This window comes from Ambystoma mexicanum, chromosome 6q (genome assembly GCF_040938575.1).
Source record: "Ambystoma mexicanum isolate Mex_15411 chromosome 6q, UKY_AmexF1_1, whole genome shotgun sequence".
Lineage (NCBI taxonomy): Eukaryota > Metazoa > Chordata > Amphibia > Caudata > Ambystomatidae > Ambystoma > Ambystoma mexicanum.
Window position 1 is genome coordinate 402,973,741 of NC_090937.1, and position 13,505 is coordinate 402,987,245.

Genomic DNA, 13,505 nt, shown 5'->3' on the forward strand with positions numbered 1-13,505 from the left:
TGGCTGTCGACGGAAGACTCGGCGGAAGCCAGGCTTTTGTGGGGAGACTAGGCCCCATACTTTTTGAGGGAAGTGGTGTGGTTACAAAAGAACAAACTGGTGGGAAGAGGGCGGCTATTGAGGCTGGGCTGGGAGGTCTGGCGCAGAACGTGGAGAATGATGGGTGACTCAGAGCTGTTCTCTCAGCAGGCCCCGCTGGTGGCACTATGCGGGAACGACTCTCAACTGTTTGAAGCGGTCCTTAGATATTGGGAACCGGTAGGCCTGGCCACTCTTGAGGACATATGGCAGGAAGGGGAGGCATTGGAATTTCAGAGGTTGCAAGAAGAGACAGGGGTGCATAAAGGCCAGTACATAACCTACACTAGGCTCATGAAACGGGTTAGGGAGAGATGGCCTGAGACAGTGCTAGTGGATGACCCTGATGCATCCCTGGAAACGATGTATGATGTTTCGGAGGGCGGGCACGAAATATCAAGGATATACAAGCTTCTGAGAGCAAAGGCAGGGAATGAGCTGCTTCAACTGAGGCAGGACTGGGAGGAGGAAGTAGGAGGACCTATGACAGATGGGCAATGGGAGAGAGCCCAAAGGTACCATAAAAAGGTGTCCCAGAATGCGAGACTCCAACAACTCAAATTGTATGTCTCTCACAGGGCTTATCTGACTCCCGGGAAAATTGCAAGGTTTGGAGGCTGGCTACGCAGAAATGTCCCAGGTGTGGGGAGGTGGAAGCAGGGCTGCTACACATGTTCTGGGCTTGCCTGGAGGTGCACAGATTTTGGGATGAGATTAAAACTAAACTGGCTGGTGGGGGAGTGGAGCTGGACGTGGGATCAGCTTGGCCATGCATGCTCGGGATTTTTCCCAGGCCACGGGATTTAAAGCACATAAGCAAAATGAAGGACTTAGCCTACATCCTGGCCAAGCGCAGGATCGCAATGGGCTGGAAGGCAGCCCACAGACCCAAGGTGGAGCTATGGTGGGCGGACCTCCTCAGATGGGCGGAGGCGGAATCCGTAGTTTGGTTTGAAGCGGTTACTGGAGGGAGAGGAGGAAGTAGGGCCCTTGCTGGCCTGGCGGCAATTGGTGACCTCTATGGCAAACCCTCACCAGGACAATAACGAACCAGAGGACTCGGATGAGTGCATAAGCACTGCGATACCTGATAATCCTCCTGTAGATGACATGAGTGAGCCGGCTCTAGTTTGTGGGGTGGGAGGGGGGAGGACGGAGAATTACACTGTATAATGTGATGGTTTGATGCTGATTACGTACGTCCTAAAGAGTTGTAATGTGTGTTGTTCTGTTTGGTTTTTTGAAAATAAAAATAAATTTAACAAAAAAAACACTCTCCATCCCCTGTGCAATCCAGATAGGTTTCAATGTAATTCTCTGGGTCATTTGTCCGTTCAAAACGAGTTTCTGGTGGACCAATTGGAAGTTTGATTCTAACCATGCAAGGCCGTTCCCCGCCACGTCATTGTTCTGTTTGTGTGTGAACATTTTTCAAAAGGGGAGGGTCATCAGCATACTTCAGTATGAGTAAGATCATGGGCATTGTTTTAGACATGATCCTATTGGAGAATCCCACAATCCATTGAGAGTTGCAGAAAAGAAAAAGCAGCAAAACATGAACAGGAATCAGCAGCTTGAAAATATTACTCATCCATGTGTGCACCCATGAAAACCATGAAGTGGACCAATCATTTTCCTTCACCTCACCCTCTTTTTTCATTGTGATACGCAAATTGTGTATTGCATGTATTGCTTGGGTAAGTGTTCCATAGTCCGTGCCATTTTAAAGGTGTGTAAGTACAGCAAGAAGTACCTAGCTTTGGCACATGCCACCTTCCATTGCAGTTCATAAATCCAAAATATAGCATTTTGAAGAGCGCTCAGCCTAATTGCTCTCAGTTCTTCTTTTATGGCATTCAAGTCCCTATTCTGTTTCATCAGCCAGTTTTATAAGCTCCCAGCATGCAATCTAAAGCCATTTGGCATTGGCTTCTGTTTGTACCCCAGGAGCAAAAATTGAGGTACAGAACATTTCGACTTTGCTAAACAATCTGTATTAATCAGGTGTATCATTGAGCGTGTTGCTGGAACCCTGGCACATGTAGCTGCTGCGGTCATGATGGTTTAGTCATTGGGTGTTTGATGATTGCTGTGATGCTGCTAACTGGGATCACAAACATGGGGGCGTGTATTATTGCCACTTAAACATTCCTCTCCAGTATAGTGGTAATTGCACATAAGCCATGCCACCAGCAATCCAATAAATGTCCATGAGTGCTGCTTTACCCACTTGGATGTCTGAGAGAGCAATCATCTTGTCACACCATTATTTAAGTATCATGATCTTTGTCACATGTTTATATTGATTGATCCATGTCCAGCGTCTGACACATTTTGTTGGCAATACAAACATCCCTTCTTCTTTGCACCGATAAGCTCTTTGACCCATTAATTTTTGTAGAAAATATCAGCTTTTATCTGCAAATGAGGTCTTCTTTGGCAGTGAAGCTGCTCCTAACCTTGTTCATCAGAACATCAGAATGTGGATGGTACCATAAAAACAACCCTGTTCTTCCCCTCTCCATTAGTTCGATAGGTAAGTATAACATTTTTCAAACTATCGTTCTCATCTTTTTCAGATTAATGGAATTGTCTTCATACAGTATTGTGTTAACTTCTAATTGCTTACTTGAACCATGTGTCCCTGAATCAGCCCTCGTACCCTACATAAGGTAAGGTGCACTAAACACTGTGCCACCTCAGGTGGTATTTCTTGCAATATAAACAATAAGGAGTTGCTGTTGCATGGGTCATCAATGAACAAACAAAACAACATTCACTCGATTTCTCTGTTCCTACCGCCCTCATATGGCCGTACGACATATTATCATCTGCAGGGTGATATCAATCGTTAGATTTACATAAAATAACGCTTGGGTTAGAAATATGCATCCTAATTCTAGACATGGAAACACTAATATTCACTGGCACATTTCCAATATTAATATCATTATTGGACCCATCACTAGAAAGAAACCACATGAATCTGACCACGAAGAAAGATAAAGACATAAGACAGAAGGGAAGAACAATGTAAGGAATTCACATTCTGATACTATCCATAGTCTTCGGAGGCTGTGGAGAAATGTTATCGTTCAACTGCCCAAAAGTATGTATTGCTTTTAAAACAGTTAAAGGAATGTCACTCATCTTATTATTTCCCCCTCTTCTTGCTCCTGCTGTTGGAGAGGGAGGGTGGAGCTCTTCTCTTTCCTGATGTCACTGATGTATATTGTGGAGGAGTCATCACATATTCCCTAGTTTTGACCTCCTCCCATGTGGCTAGGGGACGGCAGCCCCTACCTGATCCTGACCGTGGGGCTGGCTATATGAGGGAGGACCACATGGGAGGAGACAACTACCAGGGGGATGACATGGATCCATTGGATGAGGCATGGTATCCCCCATTTACCCATGGGAAGAAAAATAAAACATGCCCATTACCCTAATGGCCTATTGCCATGCATCTGTTCCCCCCTTAAGGGAAAGAAGAGAGACCCACATGCAACACTTTTCAGACCACTCTCCTATTTCTCTTCTAAGAAGCAAAAGTTCTAAAAATACTTTCTCTAAAAGCTCCAAGAAAACCTTTTCTAAAAGTCCCAAGAGAACCATTTTCCAACACTCTTTTTGCCAAACTCGCCTCCATGACTCAACGGATAAAAACTCCAAAGGAACTCTTTTTTGTTCGACTTTCCCTTTAAAAAGAACTGATTTGTCATATGAAACCATTCAAAGAAACTCCCCTAGAATCATGCATCAAGTGACATCTATGGACTGCCATCCCATAACCACCTAAGTACTGGGCTGAGGGGTATGAAAGAATCAAAACAAATCAATGAGTGCTCCAAGCCCATTGAACATACTAGTTGTTTGGGAAAAACACAGGTGCGCAGGACCTTTAAAAAAAGGCAACTGATTTGTAAGTAAAGGCGCAAGCGAGCGCTGGAGACACGAGCTGTTGTGGCGTGGTAGATAATCTCGACTGCAGAGAAGTGAGAGAGGATTCCGGGGTTCTCAGCATCTCACAGAGACAGCAGTGTCCTTGCTGGAACCTGGACAAAAGCAGGTGTGCAGCATGAAGCCTTGCTGAACCCCAGAGAGACCTGGAGAGACAAGGGTGACCCAAACCGTAAAACATGTGGCAGAGGAACACTGTGTAAGTGCGACCTGGATTGAAGGCACTTGAAGAACCGGTGAGTCAGCCCAGACCAGGTGGGGATCCTGGGGCATTTTGGTGACTGCGCCAATGATAAACTGAATGTCATAAAACCACAGAGGCAGAAAGAATTGTGTTTGCAAGTGAAAAGGGCAGAGAGCCAAAGAAATCCCCAATAATATATGAGCATATGGGTTGCAGATGTGGGGGGAAGCCTAAAACAGATGTACCAAACCAAAGAGGGTCTTTGTAATTGTGAAAGTAAAGAGAAACTGTGAAGCATGAGAGAGAAACCCAGCAGGCATTTGAAAATACACAAGTGAAGTCCTTGCAAGAATATACCAGGCACGTGAAAATAAGTAAGAGCCGTCCTGGCAAGGATATATCAGGCAGGTGAGTATACATGCTTTTAGCTGCCGTTAAAATCCATGGCGCTAAACCGCCTTGGTGCTAATTATGGCACCGTAATTTAAGGTGCCGTAATTAGCGCCTTCCCCACTCCCATTATGCCCTATGGGGCAAAAATGGGAATGGGGAAGGGTAAATGGGAAATGGGGATTTACCACCCCACTCACCTTGGAATGGGGCGGTAAATCCGCCATCCACCATGGTGTAAACATAGTTTACACCATGGTGTTAAAGTTGGTGTACTTACCGCCTGGGTCGTAATGACCCACTATGTCTGAGCAAAAATGAAATGAAGACTCGAATTATAGAAGGGGGAGATTGAGGAGTAGTGAAAACCCCTCCATTCATAGCATTTTACCAACCAAGACTGATTTACTGATGTTGGTTGTTCCTTTGTCTAAGATTCATTGTGAGGTCGGTACACAGGGCACTTGGGGGCTGCCGATAAGGATGAGCCAGCAAAGTGTCCACAACCAGAGATTGTACTGTCTGACTGCAGTCGGAGTAGGAACTTTACAGAACATTTGTTGGCTATAGTTGCTCCCCTAGGCGGCTTACTGTAGACTTATGCTAATGCAAAGATAAAAAGATTTACCATCTTGAAGAAACCGCCATGGCAACCAAGGAACAGAACACTACAGTAGTAGTGCCAATGACGCTATAACAAAGACAAGCCACGAAATCAAGGAAGTGTATAATGAACTGGCCAGCAATGGAGGAGACTGTGTGACAGATTCTAGTGCAAGCAGATTGGCAGGGGTAGGAAAATTGAAATTGGAGGTGCTAAGCAGACTGAAATGGCCAAGACCCCACAAGGTGTCCCGACAAATAGAAAAAGGTGCAAACTACTTTCACAACAAAGGTTCTTTTTTAAGGGAGCCAATGCGAACAAGATGGATGCAAATGCCAGGCTAAACCCACTGACAGGCTAATTTCCTTCATGTGTTGAGGGTGAAATAGCAGATGCATTGCTGTTAGAAACCTCCAGGAACTTTGAAATAGAATTGGGAAATGAGACAGTAATATCAACGCTGGCAAGCCCACATCATAAAACGCCACTGGCAGAGCAAGTATGGTGTCCTAACCAAGAACTTATGAAGATTACTAATGAAAATGTTGAAAACCTTGAAAGAACACCTGTAAATCACACGGTTGGTTGTTGAGGTGGACCAGAATACAAATGCAATGACCAGCAAGAGGAGCAGCTTGTGTGACAAAGAATTTGAAACAGCAAAATGGGGAGGTGGCGTTAACATAGAATCCTAGGTTAAAACAACTTTTCCGTCGATTATAATACCTCCACTTACAACCACAACGCCTCCAGATAAGATGGTAACACAAGTTAATTTTAATAATGATTCTCTACACTGGGATTCGACTAAAAGAAGGAGCTCACGAGACAGCTCTTCTACCCTAGATTCATCAATGGAGTCATCACCCTCCCACTCAAGAAGGGTCTGCATACAAACAGGGATCAGCAGACAAATGATTGTAGAGGAGGCTCATTGATGCTGCCACTGTGTCAGCATTGAATATTACCGTGGCACCCTTTCTGAAACTCTACGAAGCCCTGAATGAGAATCTGAAAGACTACTCTGCCATGTTGGCCATGTTTCTCACTAAAATAATTTGTATAGAGGGCTTCATCACAGCAGTTCAGGGAAACCTGAATAAAAATGTAGACCAGACCTTGAATATGTTGAAAAGACTATTGGAGACCATAACAAATGAACTGAATGACTGGAGAATACAAAGATTGAGTTCTGAGGTAGCCAAACTAGTGACACTATGCCACCAAAGAAGATGGCTCCTATTGAGAACCTAACTAATAATTCAATGAGTTTAAAAGGAGGTGAACAAGGGTCACAACATGTGCTGCATATGGAATCTTTTACAGCAATGGTACACAGAGAGCCCTTGGAGATCACATTTATGATCCCCATGACAACAGTAATTGATATATTCCAGGAACCACCTTTTTGTGAGGTATCCATGAATGAAGTGAAATAAGTCTCTTTTAGTGTTTCCATAAAGGACACATAATTTACTATAGATTATCCAATGTTTACCAGAAAGAAGAATAAAAAACAAGAGCTAAGATTGCATCAACAACAAGTTAAAACACCAAAGAACCAAGGCACAGGGCAAATAGCGAAAACAAATAGTTCACGAAAATATTTTTGAAATTTGAAGGTACCATTAAGTCCAAATGTTGCCCTGAAGCCCAAAGGAAAATTACCTGACCTAAACCAACTGTGAGTGAGGCTGGTTGGAACGTGATGCCTGGGAAAGCTGGTACCAGTGATAACAATGGGAGTGAGATCACATCAATCCCCTCGCTAACTTCCTCATTGCAGTTGATAATGAATTGATCTACTTATTCAATCGATGATGATGTGGAATGCTTAAGCAAAGATATAAGTAAGCAAGTGCCAACAAAGGAACCAAAAAAACAGGCTGTTACAGACTCTATTGGTCCCAATTTGTGGCATGAAAGGAGACCTGAAAGGTATTTGTTATATTGGAGCAAAAACGATCGGCGGCGATGAAACTGCAAACTACCCTGAGGGAAGAGGAATTGAATGAGATACACCAAAGGCCTCCATTCCTAACACTAGAACAAAAACATTTGGCAATAGGGAAATTGGTGAGCTTGCCTTTAGAAGCTGAATCAGTAAATCCCAAATTTGCCAAACAGCTACTCAATTGTGGGTGAAAGAAATGCTTGTGGATGAAGTTGATAGCTTATTGCTGCTTAGCTTTGACTTAAGAGAGCTGGATTTGGAGACATATGAGACTATGAACAAAAAGGACAAACCCTACAGAAATCAAGACAGGAGGGCCAAATTAAGGGCGGTAATAATCCACATGAGCTAATTTGCTTGCAATATGTGAGTAAAGAGGGTATTGAATGTTGGGTAAAAGGGAATGACGGCATACTCGGTCTGAGATGTCCACTAACAATAACGATAGGTGGGCAAGAAGGTGTCCAAAGAAGGGTGGCCCATATTGTTGGGACTCTTATTTGGTTCTTTATAAGACTTTTTTCCTTGTGAATACTTCGGGTCCTGTCAGTGCTCCCCTGTCTTGACATGCTTCTGTTCCCTCCCCCTCATTCCCCTCCCTGTGTACTGAAACCTGCAGGTGTGTTGCGCTTTATAAAACTTAATAATAATAATAATTAGATGAATGCTGTGCTACACTATATAATCCCTAGGTGGTAATTTGTGGTGATTTAAATATGCCAAGTGAAATGATAAAACCATGTTGGAGGGGCTTAATGAAGTTCTGGTGATTAAAGCATCGAAACAGAGAGAATTATGGTGGGGGAAATGGAAAACATAGATATGCATATGTTGTACTGTCTAGTCAAAGGTGCCATCCCCAGGCAACCAACATGGAAACGAGAACCCAGACAGCAACAATTGATTACATCTTTGTAAATTCCAACCTCTTACCAGTAATAACCAGATTTAAGGTCCTCCAAGTGAATAGTAGAGACGACAACATTTTGAAAGTATATTTTTATATAAGGAAGCAGTCATCTAGATTGATGTATACTGCAAGGTTTGAGGTCAACCAAAGGCCTAATCGCCTACGGATGAACCTGTATAATATTGCATTATTACAACGGAAACTGTTTGGAGGCTTGCATGATCAAATGGTTACTACTAAAGAACTCTTTTGGCGGAGCTCATGGTTTGTACTGGTATGGGCAAGAGGAATGAGTATGCACAACAACACTCTTATAATATTAAATTAGTAAGAGCAAAAAGAGAATTAAGAGCAGACTTGAAAAAGATAAAATTTGGCTCTGGTCGAAATATGTTGCGACATTTGAGAAGGCAACGACAAATTTCCTAAAATTGGGTGACAGCATGTAAATATGTAATTGCCCAAGAGGATACAGAGAACATGGTTTCGAAAATATGAAATAAAAAAGTGGGTGAAATTTGGCAATTGATAAATAATGCTAGAACTCTTCAACAGGCATTACAGATAAGTGCTGTTTCTGAAGAGGTCTGGGTTAAACATTTTACAGTTCTCTTCAAGTCAGCGGATGAGAATTATACCACTATGGGATTGGATGACGAGGAAGACTGGTCCCTCACCTTCGAGTAAGAGGACTGATAAGGTGAGCAAGTAACTCGAGGGCATCAGGTCATATTGGAATCACCAACGTTATGCTGAAAAAGGAGGTAGATGCCTGGTCAGATTTCATCTTGATCTTATTCCTTGAAATCACTGGATTGAAAACTATACCAGGCTCCTGGAAAACATCAATAGTACCTTTAAAAAATACATTAAAGAGGATCCCAATAATTACCGCCCTGTTGCACTCCTGGATGTGGTGGGCAAGTGGTTTGCCTCACTACTGCTAAAGAGGCTGGTAGGGTGGGTGTCAACTTCAGGGAGATTCTACCTGTACCAGTCAGTTTTGTTAAGGAGGTTGGTACCACTTTAAACATCTTACTATTAAATATATTAAAGACCCATTCTGTCATGAGAGGTGGAATAGTGTATTTTGCTTTCGTTGATCATGAGCAAGCATTCAACTCGATGGATAGGGTCCTCCTCTGGGAGAAACGTACTAAATTTGGTTGCCCAGCAGGATTGATATAGGCTATTAGGGCACTGTATACCAACAGCTCCCTCCAGGTAAAACTAGATATCACAGGACGATTATCGTGACATATATTGACCAATAGAGATCTAAAACAAGGTTGCCCACTGGCTTCGGCCCTTTTTAATCTTTCATTTCTGATGTGGCAGAGACATTGGGTGAGGCAAGAGAAATTTCCTCTGAGTTTGGGAGTTAGCTGATGGGACATCTCCTTTTTGCAGAAGATTTGGTCCTTACAGAGCAGACGCCTTTTGGCCTCCAAAGGCAATTAAGTGCCTTGGAGAGATATGTAACATCTAATCATCTAAGGATAAATGTTCCTAAAACAAAAGTCTTGGCAGTCTAATCATCTGCGGGAAGGAGAAATAAGTAGACCCTGGTGCTTGAATCAATAACGATTACCAGAGTTGAATCTTTTATCTACCTTAGAATCTTAATAAATGCAAGCCAGAATGATGCACCTATGGTTGTCCAACTAAGGACTGAAGTTAAAAATCTTGCCTCCCAGGGTGCAATTTTGTTGAGGAGGTCCTGCTGGTTTTCTTTGACCCCACTGGTGACATTTTACAAAATGAAGGTGGTGGCCATCTTGACTTGTGGTGCAGAGGGCTGCTTTTTCTCCCCATACTCGATTTGGCCTCTTTTGTAGGGTTTATTTTGAAGGTGGTAGCTTTGTTGGTTATCTACTCATGTGGCGCTAGTGCATTGTGTGAGATGTATTGACCCACTCTGCTATGCTATGCAGCCTCACTCTGCTATCTATGGTGTGAGAAACAGTAAAATGGCGGCAAAACCATTGTGCACACCAAAACCGTGTTTTTCAACACACAAAAAGAGGGCTGCACAACCTGCCACCCATGGTGCATGTGTGGTGGAACAGAGCACACGCTGCAGAAAAAGTGCCAGTGGGCTCCATGACAAGTAAACATAGAGTGCAGAGGGAGCAGCAGCGCTTTGCAAGTGAAACTCCAAAATTTGCCTGTAAATGACATTTACTTTGCTGCTGAAACTTCAAAAAGCATGTACGAAACACTTTCCAACACTTAAAATCTTGCTTGGTGCTAAAATTCATTTAATCCAATGAAGCACTGTGAATTTACAAAGTCCTGAAATGTTAAAAGCAAAACATTTTCTCAGCAAAACTGGATTGCCTGTGAATGACAATTCCTGTCAAAAATCTGTGTGCAGCCATGGGGGGCACCTGTGTGTGACAGCCCCTGTCAAATGAGCTCTCCTGATTAAACTTTAAAGTTGTCTAAAACTAAAGATCTGCCGGATTAGCAAATATAAAAGGACTGTTGCTGAAAAAAACACAGATCTCAGTTGTTTTGATCCCACAGGTTTAAATCTAAGAATGTAATTTATCTATGTCATCTGATGCTACCAGTTTGTTTTCTGCTGGTTTTCTGCTGGAATTCTGCTAAATTAAGAATTAACTTAGGCTGGCTGGGCCTGCAAGAGGTTGAAAAACAGGTTTCCACCCAAGGGGAGGGCATGGCTTTTAGCAGATACTCACTGACACATGATAATTGTGGGGTAGGCCAGACTTTTGTCTACTACCAAGGACTGAACAATGACAGATTCTCCAAGCCAGGAAATGGATGTGTGAAGAGGTCATAAACAAGGCTTGCAGAAGGAAATCCAAAAGGTGGAGGCTACTCCTTGACTCCAGAGACAGACAAAGGGCTGACCATTTGCTCCTAAGAATATGTAATGAACATCTTTTAGAGACTTATAACTCGCTATCAGAAGTGGTGAAAAATATAAAAAGGGCAGATTTGTTAATCTAATTTTTGGCCCTATATTTCAAAATGTGGTGGAACTATGTAGCATATTCTGAACAGGAATGGCAGTATATGTGGTTTTATGGGAACTTTATGTATGCTAGGATTGTTAAACTTTGCACACACATTCCTATGGTAAACACGCATATTTGCGGAAATTTGGAGAAAGTTTGGAAAATGTTTTCATGGCGAAATGGACAAAATGCTGCAAAAAGGTGAATCAGCTCTGGGATTTTGATGGAAAGATACTCCATAAAATATGTAATCCTTGTATGTGATTTTCGTAGAGGTTACAAATGTATAAATATGTATTTAGGACAAAATTCAATTTTGATACTAGTGGCCGGTTCACAGGGGCAAGTTTAGTTAAGCCAGCCCATACACCCATTTTTGTGATGTCATTTGAAAGGATACATAGAGACATCTGACAACACATAGATGCTCTCTTCTGATTCCAGCTAAGCACTCTGATCCAGCATTCAACATCCAGCCTTCAAAATCCTTCTAGATCCAAATGCCAATGACCAGCCCAAGCAGCAGCTGAACCATTTTCAGCTAGGCTTCAATCCTCAATTAATCCTCAACTAATACTTACAACCCAGTGGAGTGATGTGGTGTGGGGACGCATCCTGAAACTATCTGGCTTGCTACCATAATGCGTGCCTGATGAACTCGCAATCCCATTGCTCTGAAATATCCAGAAATAAGAAGGGCAGATCCCGTGCAGTTCCGGCGACCGGCTTAGCTGATCCTGTCCCGCGCCTGATGTGCTGTCCTTCCCTGATAGACCCGATCCATTGAACAGAATCTTAACGGGCCCCAAAAATCTTAAATCCCAGTGGATTGTGAGTATTAACAGGATGTTAGAGAACTATTGTATACTTTGCCTTATCTTGTTCTACCCCAATCTTTGAACTACCCTTACTTTCATAACCAGTAACAGTGTCAACATCTTTAGTGCTACCCTATCCTGTCTATTTGCTAAAGCGTCATTTTCATAGTGATTTTTGTTTGTGTAACTCTCATTCGAAAAATCCCACTTCGAGTGTTTGGACTGGTTCCTCCGGGGATGGTGCTGGGGATCTGTTACTGTAGTCATGAATCAGTCTCAGAGCTTACTTCGTCCCAACCTGGTTGTCTAGCCTCCATGCTCTAGTCTTGAGTAAAAGCATAACCCATAATTTCTGATTTTAAACTGAAGTTATTGTCCAAACTCGTGTCTTTATTTCCAAAAAACACCTCTCACTAAAACCAACATAACTCCCTCAGTTGTAAAGATAGAAACAAAATTACAACTCCTACTGTTACCTAACAGTGTAGTTGACCTGTTTTTATCAAAAATCGCATAGCAAAAGTTTGCCGCAAATTTACATTTTGCAAAAGTTTTACACGTGTGAATTGCCTTTAAATTATTTCCCACTTTGCCTTTGGGATTCCATGTCATGATGTCCGCTCCCGGGGAGCCGGTTCAAGCCCTGCATCCCTGAAAGCGGACATCCAGTCCCTAAGGAAGGACCCAGCAACCCCATATAGGGGCCCTTTGGACAGTGTCCTGACGTCTATGGTGCAAGGCTCATAAAAGTCATCAGTCCTGGCGCCATAGGGGCCAGGCTCATTATGGAAGTGCTTGGGTGCACTTACCTGATGCAGACCATGCTGCAGGATCCCGGCCTCCTTGAGGCCTGAAAGGAACTACTTTACCTGTGGGACTAATTTACCATCTGGGCGTGGTCGGGAAGGATACATACCTGATTGGAGGAAGGATACATACCTGGAACTTCCAAGGCTATTTAACCCCCACTCGAACAGCCACACATGCTTCGCGTTGTTCTGCATCTAGCAGCTGGACGCTCACTGTGTCTGCTCCTGCATCCTGACTTCTGCCATGCCTGCCAGAATCCTGTATCACCTGCAAAGGAAGAGAAGAAGAGAACAGAAGAAGGAAAAGTCCTTACCTGCTAAATCCGCATCCCGGAGACATCTCGCCGACAATCCTGAAAAGGAAGACTTTTATTTAAAAGCTCATCGCGTCGATCGCTGCAGCGCCGCATTCCACTCACCTTTACAGGCCGCCTCCATGTTCAGCAACGATCATCCGGATTCGCAGTCACGCCCCAGCGCCTAGGGAGAAAAAGACCAGAACAAAAGGTGAGAGAGAGAAGGGAATAAGGAAAGCTAAATCTCCATGTTAAGACTTACCTGTTGATTCATTCCCTCTTCATTTCGGGTCCGCGCCGCATCCTGGCATTTCCGGACCCCGGCCCCTAAGGGGAAAAAGAGACATCAGCGTTAATGAGCGAATGAAAAGACATTACCAAAAAACGCTCATTAAAGACTTACCTGATTTCTACAAGGATTTCACCTCTCATCTCGGGTCGGTGCCTGTTCTCCGGCATTCCGTACCCCGGCCCCTATGGGGAAAAAGACACTAGCATTAGTACATTAATGCATG